We start from the raw sequence: 24,369 nt of genomic DNA, 5'->3' as shown, positions 1-24,369 counted from the left end.
TGGAGGTTAGTGATATGAGGCAGTGACACTCTATGTGGATGACGAGATGCCCCAGATACTGACCCAGATACCAGAATGCCTGCAAAGGAACTTGATGTGTCCCTACGCTATCCCTGCTCATACAGGAACTCCTCCCTACACCAATACTCTCCTTAATCATTTGCCCTCTGGAAGATTTTACCCCTTCCATGACAAGGCCATTTTTTGCTACTTTAACTGACAATTGCGCGTCATGCAATGCAGTTTTCAAATGATACCTAAATTATATCATTTTGTTTTTCACACAAATAGAGCTTTCCTTTGGTGATATTTGATCACCGCTGGGTTTTTTATTTTTTATTATATAAACAAAAAGAAAAAAAAAGTGAAAATGGAAAAAAAAACAAAAAACATTATTTTTTACTTTCTGCTATAAAACATATCCAATTGAAAAAAAATAAAAACTCTAATTTCTTAAAAAATTTAGGCCAAAATGTATTCTGCTATATGTCTTTGGTAACACAAATCCCAATAAGTATATATTAATTGGTTTGAGTGAACGTTAGCTTCTACAAACTATGGTATGCATACTGGAATTTTAATTTATTTGTTTTTTTTACACAAGTAATAGTGGCAATTAGTGACTTATAGCAATCTGACACTAGCTGACACTGGATGGGGAGTACACTGACTGACTAATTGACAATGACTTCAATTGTGGCACTAATACAGAGATCAGTGCTAATACTTTACACTGTCACTGTATTAATGACACTGTCTGGGAAGGGATTAACATATAGGGGTGGTCAAGGGGTTAACTGTGTGCCTACCAATGTTTATTGTGTGAACTGTTTGCTGTTTTAACTAAGATCGCAAGATTGTTTCTCAAGGTACAGTGCCCATTGTTTATCAACACTGGGCACTGTTCTGTGATATGCAGAGCTGATCAGCAGGTCCCAACCATCACAGCACAGCTAGGGCAGCGGACACACACGCATGCGCCCTCCAACCTGGAAGGGCAGATCAAGTACCAGGTGCGTGATCCAGAGTAGAGCGGCCACCCTGCTGCCATATATGTAAGTAGGAGTCACTAAGCGTTTAACAGAACAGGGTCTCTGTCCCTCACCCATCCACTCCATAGTTGCGGGGGCACCCTAATTTTGAGTCCCACAATAAGATGGCTGCCAGAAGTCACCAGAAGTTGCAGTGTTCAATCAGACAGCTGCCAACCCCTTTGACAACTAGAGGATCTCTCAAGGAACAACTTTCCTCTAAAGATCCCACTCCATTAGTATAGAGGCACAGCCCCACCTTCTACATGGATGTTTTTTTGCACCTACCTACATTTGTGGGCACTGACAGCTCAGCATCCACGGTGGTAAGTACAGCAGGGACCAGGGGGGTGGGGAGCGTGTACGGTGTTAATTCGCCTTTTAATTTTTTTTGTAAAGGTGAACTAACACTTTAAGGGCTGTTTTGCAGGCAAGCTGTAACTCTAATGAGTATGAGTAAATATATTTTGCTTTGCCAATTACAAACCCTATCTAAGATTTACCTTTTTTACTGTCTGAAGGCATGTTTTCGGCTTTGTTCCTTTCCCCCATTTATGTTTACATCTGGACAGGAAGAAATAACAGGTAAAATGGAAAAAGCAAGGTATTGTCAAGAAGGCTTTGGATCCTTGTGGTCTCTTGTGGTCCTTGTGGTCTCTGTTTTGTTTGTTTACTATTTCTGTTATTCTGTCCATTACGGGATCTGCATATCCACATTGTTCTATTTATGTGTAATCCTGTTGATGCAGTAATGTCATTGTGGATTCTACAAGTACTGTTCCATTTTCTTTATTATCCTGACAATAAAAGTTGTTTGGATTAAAAAAAAAGATTTACCTTTCTTAAAGAGACGACCTAGCAGTTTCTGGGATGTGTACTGTGTGTGTTATGTAGAAACTGATGTCTGAACAAGTAATGGTGAGAATTACATGTGTTACACTTAGATGATGAATCACCCCCATGGACTCCTTGGAATGACAATGTGATCCTATAAATATCTGCTAAGGACACATTAAAAATATTCAATCACTTGCCAGCACCCACGCTGATGACAATCATTATTTTTGCCAAAAAAGAGGATTTGAAGCATATTGCTCCAACAAAAGCACCAGATTTTCATATAAAATACTTTTACTATGAAGGGATATAAATAGTCATTTAGAATGGGGTCAGGCTTTTGATGTTTACATTGATAAACCGTGAAGCCTGAATGAAGACTAATTTACAGATAAAACCACAACCTCTTATAGTGTATGTGCAATAAGAACCAGCTGGCCTGCTGCTATGAAATGATTGTCTGCACAGCCAATTGCTGTGTATTGTATATAAACCAGCAAGCTCATTTCCTTTTATAGCAATGTAAACAATAACTGTAGCTCAAGCTTGACCTTTATTCAGACCGAATGAAAAGGGACACATCCTAGCAATTGTCATGGTATGTATAACTATGATCGTTCTCCCCACAGTCCTAACTACACTGCACACAGCACTTGAATGGATGCACTGTTTTTTTAGCAGAATGTTTTGGACTTCATTCTGCAAAAGAACCTTGAAAGTGACCTATCTGTCAGGGGTATAACTACACCTGAATGGGCTCGCTGGAAAAATTATTATACAGCCCTTTGGTTTTCCATCCTAGTTTTGAAGGGCATTCGTACTACAGAGACCTGTGAGATTCTAAAGCAGTCCCTAACATTGCAACATACTATTTTATTATATAGTCATTTTATAAAGATGTCTGAGCTGCATGTACATTCTCTTCAGTTGATCCAAATTTATACATGCTAAGCAAATCTAAACTCAAGGATAGAACTATAATATATTGCAGTGTATTAGCACTTAGTGGTGGTGGTTGGATAGTTTCCTTTTTCAGGCTTTTTCCCTTTTTTACTAGATTATTCTCCCAGTAACACACTTCCTGTTATAAGATTGCAACTGTCACTCATTGTATTGCATCTGTAGAGGAGCAGCTATGTCACCCTAGGACAGGACTCTCCCTGCTCCTCTCTGTAACATAGGAGAAGGTGTTTTGTATTCAATAGAGGTAGCAAGGAACAATCTAAATGAGAAGTGTGCAGCACAAGCAGAGAGCACAGGCAAAGAGTGCAGGAAGGTATCAATTCACAAAATTTGTGGCAGGATCAACAAGTTTTCTTTCAAAATTGTATATTTAAAAGGCCAAAGGGAGCAAATTAGAGTTAATTGCTGGTTTATATCAGGGGTGTCCAACCTTTTGACCTTCCTGGGTCACATTGGAAGAAGAAAAATTGTCTTGGGCCACACATAAAATACACTAACAATAAGGATAGCTGATGAGCAGTTTCTCCTGCGGCTCTCCGTGGGTGGGTGTGGACTTCAGGCCCATTCACTATAATGACAGTTCACCGGCAGCCGCACCTATTTGTGGCTCTCTACACAGCCAGTGATTACCTGTGGTGATCACTGCTAGATGCAGACAAAGTGCACCCAGCAATGATCACCTCAGGTAATCGCTGGCTGTGTAGAGAGCCACGAATAGGTGCGGCTGCCGGTGAACTGTCATTATAGTGAACGGGGACGGCAGCCACACCTACCCACTGAGAGATGCAGAAAGGGCTGCCGCTACAATTCACACCAGCCCTTATTGATGGTGTGAATGTATTCTATGTATATGTGTTGTGTGGGGAGGTGGGGGGGGTTGTGGGCGGTGGGTTTTGGGGGTAAACAATTGCAATAGGGGGGGCTCAGCCCATCACAGCACCCCCTAGATCTAACCATGCAGAATTTACTTACCTGACTCCTCTGCATTCTTTGCTGTCGATGATATTGCAAACATAGCAGCCCCCACATCCCTGCAGCCATGTGTTTTCCCTGGCTTGTCAATGTAGGCTGCCGAGGCTGCTGTGTTTACACGGTATCCACGGTGTCCCTACAGAAGGGTTTGTCTGTGTGGGCCGCCGTGGCTGCTGTTCTTGCATGCATCCCTAGCGCATGCTAAACTCTCTGGGGCTGCGGGTTGGACACCCCTGGTTTATATAGACTTTAAAGTGAATTTTTATTCACAGCTATTTGCTTGGTTTTCAAAGACGTGTGAAAACAGTAAAATCATTTTCATGTTTATTTTTACAGTCTGTGTTTTTGATAAGCTGAACTGCCCTGGGTTTGGTTTGGTTTGGCTTGTTAGGAGTTCAAAGAACTTCGGATGTCAAACCAACCCAAACCCCATTGAAGTCAATCAAAATGCCCATTTTTTGGGCTAATACACAAGGTGAAGTCATAACATTTGCATTGGGGGGGGGCACAGAAAAAAAAATGGCACACAAACCCCAAAGGTCACCTAAAATACATAGCAGACCACTAAGGGTCTGTTATGTATTTGGGGGGAACTTTGGAGGGGTTTGTGTGCTTTTTTTTTTCCTTGTAAAGAAGCCAGCAATACATTTTTTAACGGCATTTCTTTTTTGTTTTCTTTTAAATGTAATTTTAGCAATAATGAATATAATAAAAAAAAATATCTAGAGCCATTCACCTCCCCCCCAAAATGTATACTGGCTCTTTGGGTCTGGTATGGATTTTAAGAGGGTGGAGTACCTCATGCAAAAATATGTGAGGTCCCTCAGGAAATCCAAGACCCTTTGGAAAACCTCTTTAATAATAGGGGGGCCTCCAGATACTGGTTTTCCCCCCACTCCAATGAGTAGGCATACATAATACCCCTATGCAAAAAAATAAAGATGTAACCTATAAAAAGTTTGACAAGTCATTATTAGAAAAGAAAAAAAATCCCTAAAACATGTCTCTCATAAATCCATCATAAATTGCAATACCCTCTGCTGCTGGCCAAAAAAAAAACAGAGAACCCACCAGATATGACCTATTCCCTACAGTAGCAATAACTGAAGTGACGTCAGTGGGTAGTAAGGATGTAGTGGCTGCAACCATTGACATGAAACTGTCATGTTCCTCCATGCTGAACTCCCTAAATGTTCAGCATTTGGAACAAACATCTAAACAGCCAGTGTTCAGTCCATTAGGAGCAAACATTAAGTCCATCCTTAGCTGCAAATTTCCCCTATAGCAGCCAGTCATATTCGCTGGCATTAATAGGTTCAGAAGTGTTGATTTATTTACAGCTGAACTGTGGGGTAAGCACATATTGTCTATATACAAGAGGCATGTGTATCATTGCTTGAATCTTGGTATGCTTTGTGCATTTCCTCCAGGATCTGTGCAGTACTCCATTGTGAAACATTGCCTCTATGTAAGAGCTTCCTGTAATAAAGACCAGTCCTTGCTGCACTCTCTCCTTGTGCAGGGTTACTGGGCTTGTGTCCACATCTCCTGTAGTATTCTGCATGCAGCCTATAATAAGTGAGGCCTACTGGGTCCCTCATAACAGCTCTTCTCTCTGTACAGTGTGATAGTCTGGGGAGTTTACTCAGAGGTGGTAACATTTTTAGTGAGTTCATGCCAGTCAAAATTTGTTTTTTAGGGCATGCTTGCCCATTTTTTTTTTAAATAAAGTCCAAAATAAAGTAGTTGCCCATTTAGAGGTTTTTCACTATCAAAATAGGAACTATGAAAATATTACCAAGCCACATGGCTGCTTAGGCTTTATACTTTGGCCTTTGGCTGGTCCCTCAGACTGCCCCACATAATACCTTTGTGTTTCTGTGCCCCTCTCTTAGCTCACCCAGCTTTCCTGGCTCTCTCAGTCTTTCTAGTTGCCGTCCCCTGCTGCACGGCCTATGCACTGGCCTCTCAGTAGGGATCGCCTTACTCCCTGGGCTCTCTTAGTCCACTGAGACCTTTAGGTTCCCTCAGCCTTCTGGACATACTTAGTCATCTTGACTCTCTCAGTCCTCCAGGCTCTCTTAGCCATCTTGACTTTCTCAGCCCTCTGGACAAGGAACCTCCTGTCTCCACCATGCAGTAGTAACTCCTGAGCAGTGGACACTTGTCTCCAAAAAGGAGCCCTGAGCTATGCCCAAGCCTGTCATTTTAAAGGCTGTGTACACTGGCACATACAGCCTGCCGGTTTTCAGCAAGACCTGGACAATGGGCTGGAGACTTCTTCCCTCCAAAAGCACTTTGAAGTCTACAAACTCTGGAACCCTATCCGTAAAAACCTAAACCCAGAGAAAGTTTTTTAAAAAACTACCTTTCTCTTCTCAAAATCAGTATTTCAAAGATCCACATTCTGCATTTATGGGAACCCTGTGTCCAGTGGTGTATTTAGGTTTTGTGCTGCTCTAGGCAACACAAGAATCGTCTGCCCCCACGGACACCGACCAATACAACTCCCCCTTCCCCATCCTGTGGAGAGAGCCTGACATTGACCAACAACACCCCTGCCCCCCACTTGGGAGGGACTTCCACTACCCCAACCCCCCCGGTGATACAGAAACACTCATCTTCACAGCTCCACACTTCCACGGGAATGAGAGTCAGGCTCTACATACACCATCAAGCAGCCCACAGCCTGTCTTGGATCGCACCTGGTCCCCATGGTGCGCATGTCCTTTTTTTCATCCCTTCTTCTGGGGGGAGGTGCTGCCCCACCTGAAAAATGCCACCCTAGGCAAGTGCCTTGTTTGTCTTGTGGTAAATACGCCCCTTCCTGTGTCCCTTCTACTTCCCTTTATACAGTGGCAGGGCCTAGCACTGTCAGAGCAGGCTATGTACAGTACAGTGATGGTGTTACCACTACGTTTGCGAGTTAATAACTAGTTTTGCAAAGGAATTTGGGGCATACAAAGACCACTTATATGTGGCTATTGAGGAATATATTTATATGAAATTGTTTGCCTGAAGTTCAGGTGTAATACTTTGGCCAACACAGTGTTTATTTAAAGTAAAATACTTGGCAGAGTCAGGCCCAGTAAGGATTTGATGAAGCTTGTCATACTCTTTGTTTTATGATATTTAAACTATCAGCTTATGTAGGTATCTAAGAAAGTCACAGTCACCTTTTGGTGACTGTTATATAATTTCAACGACTAACTAGCAGGCTAAACCCTTTAACAGTGATAAAACCAGATTTTTTTTACATTCAGTTCTACAGAGGGATATATTGCATTCCACTGCTTATGGTTTGTATCTGATGGTAAAGTTAAGATTTTTTTAGTTGGGCGGCCATACAGTAGTAAAACTTGTCAATGGACAAGGCCATGTTGTAAATGGTCTCAGTGTTCAACATAGGTAGTGAATGGCCAATTTTTTAGATATTCATTTACAGAATAAATCAGTTTAGGCCATTCTGAAGAAAGCTTGTTAACTTGGTTAGATCATGTGTTGTCTTCTTATAGCTCTCCAATGTGGATAATGTATCAAGCCCCTCTCAAATGATCATAATAAAGATTTAAGAACTTTACAACAGATTCACAAAAGACACTTTGCTTATGAGGAATGTTGCCACACATACAGAAAAAAAATTGCCCTTACATACATTTTAGTTTACTAAAGGCACAAAGGCTGTTCATTTCGCAATGAAAGTTGCACATTACAAGGGAATTTTCTCTAAAGTAGTGAATATGCTGAAATTTCACTTATCAAGGAATGTCCAATAACATGGAAGTAACGGGGAAAAAAAGCAAATTTACTTGCACATGATTGGATGATGGAAGTAAGCAGAACTTCACCTCATTCACTAAGCTCTGGGAAAAATTGCCTAGCAAAATTTGCCTTTAATAAATCAACCTCTTTAAGTTTCTTGTTTTTTATAGGAAGAGAACTGAAATCACTTCAGTAAGGAACCAACATTGAAGCCATGTTACATGTGTAGCACTACCCCCTTAGGAGTTGCTGGATTATTTTAGGGCTCTCTTTTATTCTGGACCCCTCTCTGAAAGCCCAACCCCTGCTGACACCACAGTACACTCTTAACTGGAATAAATCACCACCAGAAAATAAACACACACTGACTGGAGTGAAATGGTAAGAGGTTTATAGCAAACTTCAATGTAGCTTAGTTACACAGCATAAACAGAATTGGTATGTGCAGAGTCAGTTGTTACTTGTGTCATCTTTAAATATAAAAAAGACAACACTTATCACAGAGTCTCAGTTAGTGTTAGCAGGCCTGCTTTTCAGAAACGAACCCAATACCTTCAACCTGACATGGCTTTACAGTCCGCAGTGAGCAGCGAGAACTATCAACCAGGTAGACTAGCTCACTTCAGGCTCTCAGGACCTGATGGCAGGGAGGTAGCCTGAAATAAGTAAAAGAGCTCTTTACCTCTAACAACCAATGTTCTCTTAAATGCAGTGAAGAGTCTTCTGTGCGTGTGATGGGGCCCAGTTGGTGCAAAATGAGAGGAAGTGTCAATAATGGTTCTCTGAAAAACAATGCCATAAAGGAAGGGAAGAACAGCACTTCCCCTTGAAAGCAGCAATTGACTTGTGTAACCTTTAAAGCACTAGTCACTAGTAGATCTAAAGCTATAAGATGTTAAGATGACAGAATTGATTGTTGATACAGGGTAGCTCCTTTCTAGATTGCAAGACTATTGGCACAATAGGAAAAGGTCTCTTTGAAAGAGTAAATTGATGATGGTGGTGACACAGCTGTGGTTCGGCCTGTGGGATGGCTGTCCTGCTATCAGCTCTGATGATAAGGCTATGTTAAGTGCAGTCAAGAAATAGTATCTGGAGGAACTAGGCTGCAACTTGTAATAACTATGTGCAATGTTCGCTACTGTGTGCAGGAAAATAGCAAATATGGAGCAAGTTCCCTTTCTTTGGTAATGCTTGGGACTCTTTCACCTGAGGGATGGCATCTGGCGAATTCTGGCAGTCTTTCTCTCTCCTCCAACGGGGCCTCCACGCACTCTCCGGTCCCATATGCAGCATCCCTTATGGTCACCTGCTGGCAGATTAGCTTTCTAGACAATGTGGCAAGGGCAGCAATCAGCGGATTCTCCTTGCCTCTGTTCTCTCTCTTTCTGTGGCCTGGTCCAGCCCTCCCACAGTCAAAACACTCTTCTGTCCCCTCTCACTTCCTGTCCAGTCATATATCTCTGCCCACACACCAAATACTCTGGGTAAAGTAGTTCCTAGATATGCTGCTCTTTAGTAAAATCCTGCGGTTCAGCAAACAAGTTCCATGGGGCTGTTCTACAGAGTGTGAATGCCACTGTTCTGCAGGACACTGCCATCTTTGTTTCGTGTTAACATCCTGCATCAAACACTTGTAGCAGGGTGTTACACATGGTTTCACACTTTGTCATTTGTGTTTAGTGACCTTTTAATTAGCATGATATTTCAATTACAATTATATGAAAGCTATGATGGACCTACAGTAGCACCAGATACGTATTCTCATATGCATGTGTGGAAAGTTACTTGTACGATTAACAATTATAGCTACAGTTTTTATTGACTCCCACAGTGATCACAGTACTCCATTTGACAACACTTTAATCTGCTTTTCTCCTCAGAAGGACACCACCATCTTTACACAGGCGCTATCCAGGATCAGCATCTGCTTCCAGGACTGTAATGTTGGTTCAGAGATGACTCATTCATTCAAATTAGATCAAATGCTACAAAGTTACAGTGTTGAGGTCTGATCACTGGAAGACAGGAGTCTAAAAAATGTTTTCTTCCACAGTAGACTGATGACATCATCTCATCCTGGGCAAAGTCACCTGACTAGAACTAAAGGGTTTTTTATTATTTACAACAGGTAGAGGTTGCTGTATCAAATTGCACGTCAGGAATTTATTCATGCAAACTTGTAAAGTTACTGAAAGATCCACTATAATCCCTTTAAGCTGACCCTTTAAGTTGACTCTATGCCCGAATGTCACATACATGGTGGAGATCAAGCCAGAGAGGGAGCTTGTCTTCCACCTCTTGTCCAACTCCCCTGGTAGTGCTGACAGGAGGTGTGGGGACACAGAATGGCATGAGGGCCAATGTAGAGGGCAGTGACAGCTGTTTGTTGCTAGCTACAGCTGACTGTGGATCACCAGGCAGTCCCAAGGCTGGAACATGGTGAAATTTTGATCAGCAGACAGAAGTGAAGCCAAGACACAAGCCAAATGGTCATCAACAGCAAGGCAGCAAGGTACAGGAACATTAGGCAGAGGCAGGATACAAGCCAGGGTCAGTTCACAGTCAGGCAGTGAAGTACAGGAACATAAGGCAGAAGAGGAGTCCGGGTACAAGCCGAAGTCACAAAAGATAGGCAGGTTCCTACACAGGAAGGTGAATATAGCAGGTCAGGGCCCAAGCAAAGCAAGAACTAGCTGAAGACCACTCAGCAATCTGTTCATGTCACATTTTAGTTTAAATAGGCCATTGGATGTTGATGCTAGTGCTTAGTGTGCATGTGTGCACTCACTACATAGCATACATGCAAACACTTTTGCACATGCATGCTAATATTATTATTATACAGTATTTAAAAAGCACCAACAGTTCGCTCAGCGCTGTACATTACAAAGTGGGAGACAATACATGAGAAAGTACAATAATAATACAATGCGATACACGAGGGGTTCGAGGGCCCTGCTCCTTGGAGCTTACAATCTACATCTCTTGCAGTGAATCTTTGCTTGGAACTATGAGCATGCCAAAGCTTTCTTGTTCTGATGCTTACTAGGCTTTTCTTACACACACTCAGTAGTAGGCATTCCCTATCATGCAGCAATTTGAGTGGCTGTATAGTGGTGGCATTACTGGCTCCTGATCATTGGTAGTTGATCATGAACTGTTTGTGACAGCTCAGTCTCAGTTCTGTGGGTGCCGATTGAGAGCACCCCCAGAATGTAGCAGTGACTCATATATGTGGATCGTGGGTGTTAAGGCCCACCTGCCATGCTGCCTTATATAAGCATTAAACTGTGGTAAAGGAGTTAAATTGCAAGTTCGCCTTTAAAGAAAAGAAACAAAAAGTGAACTAACAACCTACACCCCCCACCTGTCTGCCCCACTGTACTTATCTCTATGGGTGATGAACTGTCAGTGCCCATGTCAGTGCCCTTCTTTCTGCAAGGCTTCTGGGATGGATCACAGCAATTTTGACTGGTCAGCATCAGCAGAGAGAACTGCTCTTCTTTGTCCTGGAAGCCGTACAAAAAGAATAGGGAGAGGAGTGGTGATGTAAGATCCCCGGGTGGCTACACCAACTCAGTGGGCCCCGACAAATCATCACTTATGAAGGTAAGTACAGTGGGTAGCAGGGGGATGGGGAGAATGTATGGTGTTAGTTCACCTTTTTTGTTTTTTCTGAAAAGGTGAACTGATCCTTTAAGGATCTAGCTGGACAACACTGTTCTTTAGCTTCAAAGATATTTGTTTGTTCAGTACCATTTTAAGAGTTAACACAATAGTGCTGTCTTGACAAATCTAAATGCACGTTTCCCAGGGTATATTTTCCCTGCACGCTACCCTGTTCATCAAGACTTTGGGAGGTTGTGTTATGCTTCAGAAAGTGAACTGATGGATTGCTTGAGAACAAACACATAATTTTATGAAGTATGATGAAAACATAAGGGTTTTGTTATGATGGTTCGAACAATGCAGGACCTGTTCCCATATTGCGGTCCTGTGAAAAGAAATTCCTGTATAATTATTAAATAAAAACACTTACTTATTCAATACTCGGCTTCAAAATCGTGTATAAGAAAAGCTCGCAGTAAGAGAGGTACTTATGTTGTTTCCTTGGATACTAGATGATGCCAATCAGGTCTGTGTTTTTATCTGAAAGTGGTACCCCTGCCGGGAGACATGGCTTGGTGAGTAGCTGTTTATACATGGCAAGTAAATAGGAACTTTGTTTATATTACAAAAGGTCCCCGACCCAGATTATTTCCTACACCCCCTTTGGAGAAAACGTAATGAGGACAAGAAAGCTTTCTGGTCAATTTATTTAGAACCATTGCACAATCAACTAAGCAAATCCAAACTAATTTGGATACAATTATGTAATGTTAATACGGTTATGTGAATGTTTAAAATTCATTTTACTTTTCATAATCATATTGTTGCTAAGCACTCTCTTTTGTCTTTCCCTTGGAAAAAGGTCTTCCACTTTATCACAGAATCTATTTTATGTAAGGGACACATTAATTATCGGTGCTTTTAATTCAATAATGAGGACAGCTCTAAGGCTTGCAGGACTGGAAGCCGAAATCCAAAGCCTTAGAATTTTGCAAAGAGCCCTTTTTACCGTTCCTGAAGGGCTATTGGTAAACGCTGCATGTACAACAAACTATCAGCACTCAACCTCTCAACACAGCATAGTTTCTAAATTTGGGAGCATGATTAATAACTCCTTTCTCAGATGCCTTGCACGCCTTTCATTTCACTGGAAATGAAACAGGACAAAAAGGTTACAAAAACTGAAAAATTTCAATCTGGCAAGGGATGTTTACAACATTCAGTCCCAGAAAACGGCTATAATACAGTATTTATATTCTTAAATGCAACTTTGTTTATGCAAATTCCAACTTCAGCAATAATTTTGTGTTCTTTACACTGTCGCTGTGATTTATTAAGGTATGCAAATGATAGTAACAATAATAATAATAATCACTACATTTTGAAAAGTCAACCCTGTTAGATATTTAAAGTATATCTAAAGCCCAAACTTTTTTTTTGGATTGAGAAGGAAATGGTATTTACCCAAGTCAGGTTTTTTTTTTGACAACTGTTAGTTTGTTAGCAGCAGTAATGGAAAAATGACATTGCCTGTCACTACTGATAAGAAGCTAACATTTGTATGGTCCAAATCTTCTGTGTAATCTGTTATCTACAAGAACCAACTTATTTTCTTATTTTTATATAGCATAATTTGAATACATTATCTTGTTTCAGGAACAAAAGATTGAGGCAGACAGCCCCTGATAGCAGGGACACTGTCATTTCCCTGGAAAGCATTGACTATAAACAATTATTATATCTGTGCTAATTTGACTTTTATTTGAGTTTTGTGTCACTTTTTTCACTTTTTTATATGCTTGCTACCTGGTTCCTTGCTTCCTTCCCACTAACTGATAGACCTTCTTGCACCAAATTATATCTTTACCTCTACTGGCTCTGAGATTGCTGAATCTGGTGTCCCCATTAGATTTCCTCTTTATCCCTGTTCTAGTGACAACTCAAAATTTTAGATTTTCCCTAACTTTTAGTTTTGGGGACAGTGGTCACCAAAACAAATGAAAGAGTGACTTTCCATATCAGGGACACAGACAGCAATGAACATTTGACAATCCAAAGTGAAGATATTGGCTTTAAATACACTTTAAAGTGATTTTGAACATCAAGGCAGATATAAAACCTTCACTATAAAGTAGATCCAAATCCTACCTGAATGCCATGTGGCTTAGTTTTGTCTTCTAGAAAATAGTATTTTATCTGGTTTTGTCTTTTGAGCTTTGGTGCAGCTGCTTATAGTCTTTAATGGAAGAGCATATGACAGGGTGATGAAAGGGAGCCATGTGTTCCACTGAAGTGCGCACCACACTGCCCCCTACTTCATCCAGGAATGTGTGAATTCACCCTAAATGGACTGTTGTCACACAGTTAAACTGCATTGGTTTTATGTCCATCCACTGTCCATTCCGGCTGTGGTAGGTGGCAGTGTGGTGCACAACTCAGCACATCACATGGCTTCCTTTTTTTTCTTTTTTTTAAATCAACTTTATTTGATGTGCACACACATGAGGCTTCATTCATGTCACTATACAGCAAACCAATTTGCTGCATTCCTGTACACATGACATGTAATCCTGTCCAGTGCACTGCAATAAAATGCAGCATTTTTGTATTTTATTGCAGGTCACTGCAGCACAGCTCTAGGCTGTATTTCAGTGTGAATATGACACATAGAAAACATGTTTTCTGTGTGCCCTAGCGGTGACTGGCATTTTACAGTGTGGTAAAATGACGGTCACCATACTAGTATGAATTGGCCTAATCTCCTGTGTAACACATTTTTATTACAGCTAGCAATCTGTATATTCCTTGCAGTTTTTCTTTTTACATGGTATGTCTCAGTTTCCTTACCAATCTTCTAGTCTCCAGAAAAAGGATGCTTGCAAAAATCTCAAGCAAAGTGTATCTAAGCCTGTTTATGTATACATTTATCCAATCTGCATTTGAAGATCCTGATCATTTTTGGATGAAAGTTGCACATTCTGAAGAATAAAATGCATTCTTCTAAATCCTCATTGCAGTTGGTCCTTTTTCAGTTTATGTTTTTCCTCCATGTGAGTGTGTGGGAAGGTCTCCCAGATTACTCCTTTTTTCCTTTATTTTTTTAAGGACTTTAAACCACTAATTTGTCGCTGTGGTATATGTCATCCAAGAGAAAGAAATCACTGTTTTAATACAACAAATCAAATAAAAGATTTTTCTAGTGAGTGATTTACTTTGCTTCAGAAGGTCTCACACAGTTGGACTAAGTAGATAATACTACCCATGAACTTCTTTGGTATGTTGTGTTTGTTCTGAAGAAGTTTTCACAAGCGACTGGTCTAGAGGTGTTTTCACATATGGAGTCCATTGCCAGTGTATAGAGGTATCAAGACCACACAGATGGCCAACTTTCTGCAGGAGAGGGCAGCAACATCTAATGCGAAATTTGACCTACCATACAAGGTGGTCAATTATCTGTGGTGAGTGGGGCTCTGGAGGGGGAGCACTAATTGGAACACTTCGCACAGAGAATTGCTATGGATAAGAAGATTAACTATTGTATCACTTAGCATTCACATTGGATGAGGATAGGGATTTTTTCACATTGGAACTTTTATATGTTCGCACAATGAATGGGACTTTAACATTCACACATATTGTTTTTTGCATATAAGTTCACTGTATGCATACTTTGATGGTATTATATATTTGCTATTTTTAGCACAAGTGTCATCTGAGCACGTTGTGTATATATATTGGTTTCTTATTTATGATTTAGTCACTGGGTAGGAGGGATATAATTGTTAGCCCATAGGGCATTGAAGCATATGCACATTGGACATTGGTAGGGACCCTGTATGTAGTAGGTTGTTCATTCATTTATTTATTTATTTTTTCTCTAGAGGCAATGCAGCAATTTTTATGTTTGTTTTTACACATTTGTTCACTGTTACACATTTGTGGTTTTGCTAGCATCAGCCAGTCTAATTGGTTAGTCCTCTGCGCAGGCTACACTTACATAAACATACAGTATATATTGCAAATTATGGGACATGTATCGTTTGCAGATAACATAGGGGAAGCTGTTATTCCCCTCAAATGGAGGCATTAGTGGATTACAAAAAAGATTACATTAGTAAAATGTAAAGCTGAACTAATATATCAACAGTCTAGTTTACCCCAAAGCTGAAACTTTAATGTAGATCACATGGTAAATGGGGCCTTTGACTTCCTACAGCTATTGGGGACCAGCAGGAAGATCATTTAACGTGAGTTCTCAGCTTTCTCTCCCAAATTAAAGAGTTCTCCTGAACTCAGAAGTACCTGAGATCCATGGACTGTGGGACCATTTTATTATGGTTTGTCAGAATGAAGTATCCAAGAAATTCAGTGCACAAATGTAATCACCAGTGCTCCCTGGTTATTGATTATACCTGGTGGCATCCACACAAAGCTAGAATACCACTTTTCGATGGGCCAACACTCTAAAATCCATAATGATAGTGAAATAAATATCATTCATCAATATTAATTCAACATCGCATTAGTGACTATTCACTTTACATTATTAATTTTCACTCAACTTGCTAAATAGGGTGAAAGTATGTTCTCTTCCAATAATCTTCAAGAAAAATTTTTTTTTTTAACTTTTCCTGCACGTGGAGGAATTGATTTACTAAAACTGGAGAGTGCAAAATCTGGTTAATCTCTGCATAGAAACCAATCAGCTTCCAATTTTTTTGTCAAAGCCTAATTGAACAAGCTGAAGTTAGAAACTGATTGGCTATCATGCACAGCTGCACCAGATTATGTACTCTCCAGTTTTAGTAAATCAACCCCAATATATATTTAGAGTGGAGACCAATTTGCTGAACTCAGTGAAGAAACACTTTTCAAAAGAAAAAGGCACTTTTCTAAGTGAATAGCCTCTATTCTATAGAAAATTAACATCTATCTATCCATCTATCTGAATCCCATTAGCATTTAAACATTAAAATAAAAATTAAAAAATAGGAGAAATTTCAAGACTATTAGGATTGCCATATTTCACATTTAACAATAATATGCCAGAAAATAGATGTATCTGAAAGACCAACATAATAAGCACATACAGAATATTTTTTTTGTTGCAGTTCTTCCAACAAAAGTGCTCTTTTCATCTATGTAATGAGTACATTATGAAAACTGTGTTTCAGATTTTTTCTTTTTTAATGTTAACTGTGGCATATGTGTAAGAGGCTGTAATCTTGTGTTCTTTTGCCAACGCTGACAAAGGTCTGGTTGTCAGTGATACCTTTAACAGCTAAATTTATCCCAGACTGACAGGAGCAGGTGCTGGTGGGCCTGCCAGACACTTGTGCACGGGAATCTCGCTTCTTACAGGTCAACAGCTAAAGGGGAAAAAGCTTCTGTTCTCATGTTAGAAACAGAGTGAGGCAAACAGAACCCATACTGGGGGTTCGCTTCAAAGCCAGCTGGTCTGGCTTTATTATACAGGAATTTTTTTTACCTGTTAGCGTTTGGTCAACGAATCCCTCAGCAGGTGCTGTAGGGGAAACTTCCTGGAGAAGCAGGGCACTGGTAAGTCTTTTTATTTATTTTATTTTTGAATGATCAAATAAATCCTAAACTGTTTGGTGCTTGAGATATTGAGGACAGAGTGTGCTGACTCCACGTTGTTACATAAACTAATGAAATGATGCTCTTTATTTGTAGTTATAAAGTTTTTTTTTATTTTTCTTTTTTAACTCTATCATTGACTTGCTAGTAAACTTTTTCTAAAGTGGAAACATGTGTATTTTTTTTTTTCTGAATGAATAAGTTATTTTCCAGGAATCATATCCAGGGCCTAGCATACAAGTGACAATGCTTTTCATGGAAATGTCTCTTCAGTTATTTTTATGAACAACATTCCTAACATAATATAACATCATTCTTGAAACTGTAACAAAAATATTCAATATCTACACAACAGAATAATCATTTTGAGTGTTGGAATGCTTTAAGTTTACTTGTTTTGGTTTTTTTTGCTTTCATAACAGTGGTCTAGAACAATGCTAGTTTTTTGTTTTTTTTATAAACTTGAAAAGATGACATCCTGCTTTTTGTTTGGTGCAGTAATTAATGCTTTTAACTTTTTGGACTGATTTAAGAGCCTGGGTCTAATTAAACACATGGGTTCTCAATTAATAAAATGGAAAAAATATATCTTTTTGGCCTTCCTCAGCAAAAGTAGTTAACAAACAATGACATTCCATTTGTAATTGTTATATTTTAGTAGAAACATAAAATGAACAATGAATATCAGGAAACCAATTTCTATAAAATGTTAAATGGATATATGTAAAGGAATGAATAATAATTTAAAGATTCTTTGCACAAATGTATTCATATCGATATAGTGAGCATTATGTATCTTATATTTACTTACATGCACTTATATTCTTTAGCTGGTCTTTTGATATGCAACTAAAATGTTTAAATTAAAATGGAACCTTAGCCAAAATGATAAAACATACCAACCATGGATTTTCAAATTTTGAAAAACCCACACTGATTAGTATAGCTTCAAACCCATTATGTAATAATCAGCAAAGGCACAAGAACTAGTTATTGCTGAGAATGATTAAAAAACACTCATTTTGCTTATTGATTCATTTTAGCATATTTTATCAGTTTGTAACATAAAAGACCCACTTCATCCTAAAATGTTGTGTTATGACTATTAAAGTTATAGATATGTCTTTAAAGCTATTAACTATAATTCCTTAACCCATTTTAAGAATGACATACAATATTAGTAGTCATAACAAAATTTTGAATTAACAGATTCAATTTAACTGCTTCTTCAGATTCATACTGTAGACCGATTACATTTTAATTAGCATTCAACTATTGTTTAGTGTTATGTAAAATCATAGCTTTAAGGAATATACAACAGGTCTGAAAAAATAACATGTTTAATTTTGTGACAGGTCAGACATTTTGAGCATTTGCAGTGAATGTTTGCCTAATGTCTCTAAAATATAAATATATACAGGTTAGTCTGTATATATTTTGGTACCTGTTGGACATTATGCATAAATGTAACAAAGTCATTTTTTATAGGCAATCAAATATTGCTATTACTAGTGTTAAATGGCACACAGCTGCCTTTTGTACCATCTTTCATGCCTTATTTTTGTCCATAAGAGAGTTATAGTTTTTTATGCAGTATTTCTTGAGCTGTACACATGGGCCAACATAATACAGTGCAATGCATTTTTACTTTTTACTTTAATTTGAGATCTATTTAATCCCAGTCTGCATTTAAAATTTACCTGTTAAGGCATACATTTAAATATATATATGTACAGTTTTGTTCTCTTTCCCTTTTTATATAATAGACATAGCCATGTGAACATATCCTTACTGATTGATACATAAATTGACATAAAGTTTGTTTTCTGTTTGATTACTTAGAATTTGAGTATATTACTTTACTAATACCACTCTGATGTTAAATGTTATGTTTAAAAAGCATGATCTGATGTGAAATTATACCTGATTTTTTGTACTTTTTTACCTGGTACGGCAATTACATAATTGATTTACCAACAAAGACTTTCTCACACGTGATTCAATGATGAGCGTGACCCAATAACTGGCAACACAGAGATGCACCAGAAGCCTCCATGCACTGATCAAGTAAACAAGTACGCATGGGTGCTGGATTTAACACGCATCCATCATCGATCCTGCATTTGGCTATTGCTCCAACACTCAACCCAGTAGAGACAGGGTGAGGGCTGGAGAAATAAGTGAAGATGAAGAAAACAGCAGTGTTATGGATACTACAGTCCAAAACGCACAATGACAAAGCTTCACTGAGGGCTTCTTTGGATTATACACAAAACTTCTATTCCCAACACCAGGGAGCTTTATGGACAATGCATGAGCAGGGTTGGAGCTTGGGTGTATGAAGCCTAAAGGTGGTCTGCAGAAATATCACCATGCTTGCCACTAAAGCATATAAGAGTACAGGCCCCTCTCTATGGCACTCTAGGCACAATCTAAAAGGTCTGGCTTATTCCATCTTGGTCATGGTTTTCTCCTATTTTTTTTTTATTATTTGGATAATTTCTTTTTTTTTGGAAAGTGTCATTCAGCTCATCCCATTAAATCGCAATATGCTGAATTTTGAAAGTATTTTATTTACAAAAAGTATTGAATATATAATAAAATCAGTTTATAATCCATGTCTGAAACATGCAATTATAAAGGTGTAGTGTAATGTATTATAAGAAAATTGCCTAGAAACAGTATTTCAGATGCAAGGTGTACCTAGCACTGTTGTCAATTTTTTTAGCCTGGATACCATTTATTATTAGGACTAAGCACAAATTCATACCTTAAAACTCCTATAGTTCTACCTTTGTTAAGTGTTGTAAGTGACCAGTGCAGACCACTGCTAAGTATTGTAGTGCTTTAGAGACTGTCAACATCCTTGGCCTTGGCATATGGCTAGGATAGTCTGGCCTCTTGCCTGCTCAACAACTCACCAACGTGTATCCATTTCAAAGGGTTACATAGACAGACAGACAGAAAGATAGATAGATAGATAGACAGATAGATAGATGTAAGCAATATTACCTACTGACACACATTTTACTAGAAACCAGATCTGAAATTCCAGTTCTAAACTGTGATGCCGTCTGCTGGTAATGTTTATAATGCACACCTTATAGTCTGGAATAGGGACATTTTATCATACTATGCCCAGACTTTTCCAGATAGTTTCTGACTCTAGGGACTGCAGTCACAGACAATTTTTACAAAGCAGCTGTGAATGGGGAACACCTACAAGGAACTGCAGAGTTAGTAAAAGAGATTTACTGTAAGACTGTGATTTACCTTCAAATGGAACCTAAACTATATAGTCATCATTCTCTATTTCATTCTATTGATGGGTGTATAAATTAAGTCATTCCACATGTAAAACTCAAAATTTGCATTGTGTATACAAAGTTTGTATACATAGTATAAACAATGACCTGTCCAGATTATAAAGCGAAAATAGAACAGGGGAACTGTAATCTAGTTGAGTGAGATTTTTTTTTGTATCTCAGACCATTCTTTTAATGTGACCCAGTTTTTGCAGTAGAGATGCACTGGGACATCACCCTCATGGCATCTGTTTTCTTCTCTGAGACCTTTGATAGTCATTGCATCAGTGGAACATTCTGAATAACTGTTTTGGCATTTGAGTGGGGTGACAGATTCAGTAGATCATTGGCAGCTGCTTGGGTTAAGCTGTCCTGTGTGCAAGGGTGGAGCATGTGACACCTGTTGTGGTATTAAAGAAAAAAAATGACAGCTCAGTATATTAGAAGAGTTTGCATACACAAAATAGAAAAAAAAAGCACTGTAGGAGCACACACATTGGTAAAAATGCAATCTGTAACGTAATTACTAAGTAAATAACAAAAGCAAGACATTCATAAACATAACAAAAGAAAAATGTGCTATGACAGTATTTTAGCAGTATGAAAATTTCAAAGCCTATTTCCATGCACATCAAAATGCCACCCAAAGTTTTTAGGGTTTTTTTTTTGTTTTCTCTTTTTTTTAATGGATCCATGCTTATTTTTTGTGTATTTTTGACTTTTGATATCTTTATCTCTTTACCTACATGACTCCCGATGAATGCAGGTGCATCTAGCCAGGCTACCAGTCCCATGACCTCTACAGCTTAAGTGTGGCATATGTGGATTCATGGGAGTTGCTATGTAAATGACTGGCAGCTAGATGAGCCTGATTTCCTGATGGCAGATGAAGTGGAGTTTGGCCAAGGTGGGTGATGTTTAGTGTCGAGACTCAGAGCAAATCAGCAACTACCAGCCTCTAGTCTCTGTCTATCTGAGGCAGTGCCAACGTGATGATGTCAGCATTTTCTGTGAAAGAGCTATGGGAGCAGTAAGGCAACCAGTCACTCTGCTTTTGGGGAGTAGGAGATTCTATAGGGAAATTAGGCTGTTTTTTGGGATTTCTCAGAACTGATATGGAACCAAATGTTTTCAACCATGAAGGGCACTAAGGTGAATGCTACTCTGCATTAGTATTGGTTTTATTTGTTCCTAGACCAAAATTACTTTTGAAATCACAACATTATGATATTAAAATGTATAATTAGCTAACCATCATTTATTTTCAGATATAGATGGGAGCAGATGAAAAAACACTTTCAGGATTTTTGTGAAGCCCTGTTTGGAAGATTTTCCCTCACTTCCTTGTCTGATTACAACAGAAAAACAGAATGGTTGGCCGCACAAACAGCAATGTGGTGGATGAAATCCTTTATTGGAATCCTTTACATGCAATATAAGAACATGACATCTCCAAGACAGGACAGAAGAGCAGTAGACGCGTTTCACACGAACACGTGCTTAGTCATTACTGATTTTCACAGCACTTGTTTGTGTGAAACGCGTCTACTGCTCCTCTGTCCTGTCTTGGAGCTGTCATGTTCTTATCATATTGCATGTAAAGGATTCCAATAAAGGATTTCATCTACCACACTGCTGTTTGTGCGGCCAACCGTTCTGTTTTTCCATTGCATCTGTGATTACATATCGGGCTAGCACCTGCGTGTCTGTGAAGGGGTTATGCAGATTCGGCACTCATCTGGAGTGGATCTTTTGCTCTTTCACTTGTCTGATTACAGCAAAGTGAGAGACATTATTTCTAAATCCTTGTACACATAGGCTGAATATCGTATTGGCCAGTTCAATAGAAACCAGCCGACATTTGGCCCGTGCGTACACCCTCCTGTCTGACAGAAGCTGGCTGAAGGGCTTTCTTCTGTAAAAAGGACATGCTGGAAAACCAGCATCCGATCAGCATCTGATCAATGCTTGCTGCCAGTGGCTACCAGCACTGACCAGTGTGTTGTTCTGGCGGGGGGGGGGTAGTCCCTCAGAACACAGTAGCTCAAGATGGAGATCACTGTACTAACATCTCTTCAGTTTTTTTTTCATTCAGCCTGATAGTTCAAACTGATAGTGTGTTAAAACAGTGTTTTAATGGCAACAACAACCCTTTTTTGTAGGATAGATGAGGGACAAAAACTCCACTTTGTATTGCTTTCTTTGTCTCCACTAGAGACCCCCTTCATTACTTACTATGCTGACAACATGAAGAGCAAGTAAAGGGAATTTTCTCAATGGGACACAAATGGTAAACCCAAACTACTAAGGGTTCTAACCATTTCATATTCTCAAAAACTTTAGAAAAAGGTTTAGCTAGTGATCAATCTGTTACGCTATCTCTAAAAACTTCCATCATCAAAGTAATTTTATTCCATAGCCCTACTCTGATAACCAGTACCAGGTCATATGGATTGCTCTGTACTGATACCACCATCTTTCAAATTTTATTCTGCTCAATTGAATGGTCTAAATTATCAGCAAAGCACATTCTGAAAAAGGTGGCGTTATGTTCACTCTGAATATCCAATCATGTATGAGGGAGCATGAAAAAATATTTTTGATTGGATGATTAAAATAAATACAGCTTCACTTTATTTACTATTCAAATTTAACATTCACTTTCCTAGGTGAACATTTACTTTGAAAAGTGATAACTCTCAAATACTTCAGCAAATCAACCCATTTTATATGGAAAAAGAGAATAAAGAAGAATTCCAGGTATGTAATTTTTCACATGGTTACACTGGTCCAGCTTGGACCCATGTAACTATGCATATGCCATACTTGTGGAATCACGCTGGAAGCTGGAAATCACTGTAGTAGACAACACTACTCCAATGATCTCCAGCAGCTTCTGGGTCCCGTGCTAAGTAGCTGCCCTGCCGCATTGTGAACACAGGAGATTGCCCACTTGACACGGGCCCCATTTAGAGCATGCTTTGAATTTTCTCAATGAACGCAAAGCATTCTCTGAATGGACAAGGTGGAGAGCATGATGTCACCACTCCACCTCCCACCTCATCCAATCAGAGCACTGAACTACTAGCATAGTGTACATTGTTTGTTGCCTAAAATACACAATCTGTACATTTCCCCCTCCTTATTCTTATTTTAACTCAATGGGATATTTGTCACTCAGTGGAGATTAGAAGAGAATGAGAAAGCAAAGGCATACAAAACAAGAGTTTAATTGCCCTGCGGCTTTCTATCATTCTCAGGATTCAAAAGTGTTTTATCGAAGATAATAAAAATATGAGTTCAGCCATGGAAATAATACCTGTATGCAGTCAGGTCCCTAGTGATCCCTAGTGATGTACTTATAGCTCCTCTTGCCTCTGCACTCTAAGTACAGAATGTGGGTTTGTCTGGGACTAAAAGACATCAGGTCTGAGATATACAAAAAAAAAATCTTCTGGGATTTCTGAATGGTTTGGACTCATTCACACTGGTCTATTTTACAGTGTAAAAAATTAATTTAAAATAGAAACCCAATTAGTTCCTAGGTGGCTAGTTCATCTGTGTGGAGTATTTTTTTTTCTTTTTCACAAAATGTATCCTGATTTTTTGTGCATTTCTAGAGTGTCTGTTCAATGAAAAATCTTTGCTCTGACTGTTGCTCCTGTACTGTGATTATATGTTGTAAGCATGTGTTAATGCTCAAAATCACATAAAGTAATGCATGTCAAAAACTATGAAAGGGCCTATATTTTCATACAAGGCAGAGCACAAGGCAAAGTACACTTATACTTATAAAATCAATTATGTTTCACTGATCAGATTGCAATAAACTAAAATTTGGTAAATAAGAAATGCTAGACTAGATATCAAACAATATTTTACTTCCTAATAAATAACAACAATGATGTGTATAGGGCTTTTCCTTTAAGTAAGAAAATAGTGTCTCTAGAACTTTCAGCTACTGAAATCTTCACAATAGTGTTTCTTCACGTTAATAGAAAGAACCCGTAATCCATGGTGGCCACCAACAACTTATTAGTGAGAACTGCAGCTGTTTGGGCTACTGACACATCCCTGGGGCCCGTACATTTATATCCTCTCCGGTTTTGGTAGACTTGAAATGTATTACTTCTAGGGCTATGCAGTTATTTAGGAAAATGGCACGTTAAAATAACATTTGTTGCATCAGTTTAAGATACTATATTTTCTTAATGATCTCTAGACAAATCAAGCTCAGAAGATGTAAACCTGATATCACTGATATTGCTTTTATATCAATACGACAGTGT

At 38.9% G+C, this 24,369-nt stretch overlaps 1 protein-coding gene across 7 annotated transcripts in view; it reads left to right on the top strand.

Moving 5' to 3' along the window:
- The first annotated feature begins 16,557 nt into the window (after nucleotides 1-16,557).
- Nucleotides 16,558-24,369, top strand: part of MEF2C (myocyte enhancer factor 2C) — a 354,593-nt gene continuing 346,781 nt past the window's right edge. For 3 of the 7 annotated variants that reach the window (XM_089679644.1, XM_089679645.1, XM_089679648.1), the window contains exon 1: nucleotides 16,561-16,736. The gene's annotated coding sequence lies outside the window, so the exon portion shown is untranslated. Of the gene's footprint in view, nucleotides 16,737-24,369 lie in introns of all 7 variants that reach the window. The other 4 variants (XM_089679642.1, XM_089679640.1, XM_089679641.1 and 1 more) reach the window with 2 other exon arrangements.

Source organism: Staurois parvus, unplaced genomic scaffold, assembly GCF_062004578.1.
Source record: "Staurois parvus isolate SC_StPar_1 unplaced genomic scaffold, SC_StPar_1.0 ptg000229l, whole genome shotgun sequence".
Lineage (NCBI taxonomy): Eukaryota > Metazoa > Chordata > Amphibia > Anura > Ranidae > Staurois > Staurois parvus.
Note: the sequence above shows the minus strand (reverse complement) of the source record. Positions and strands in the feature narration are given on the sequence as shown.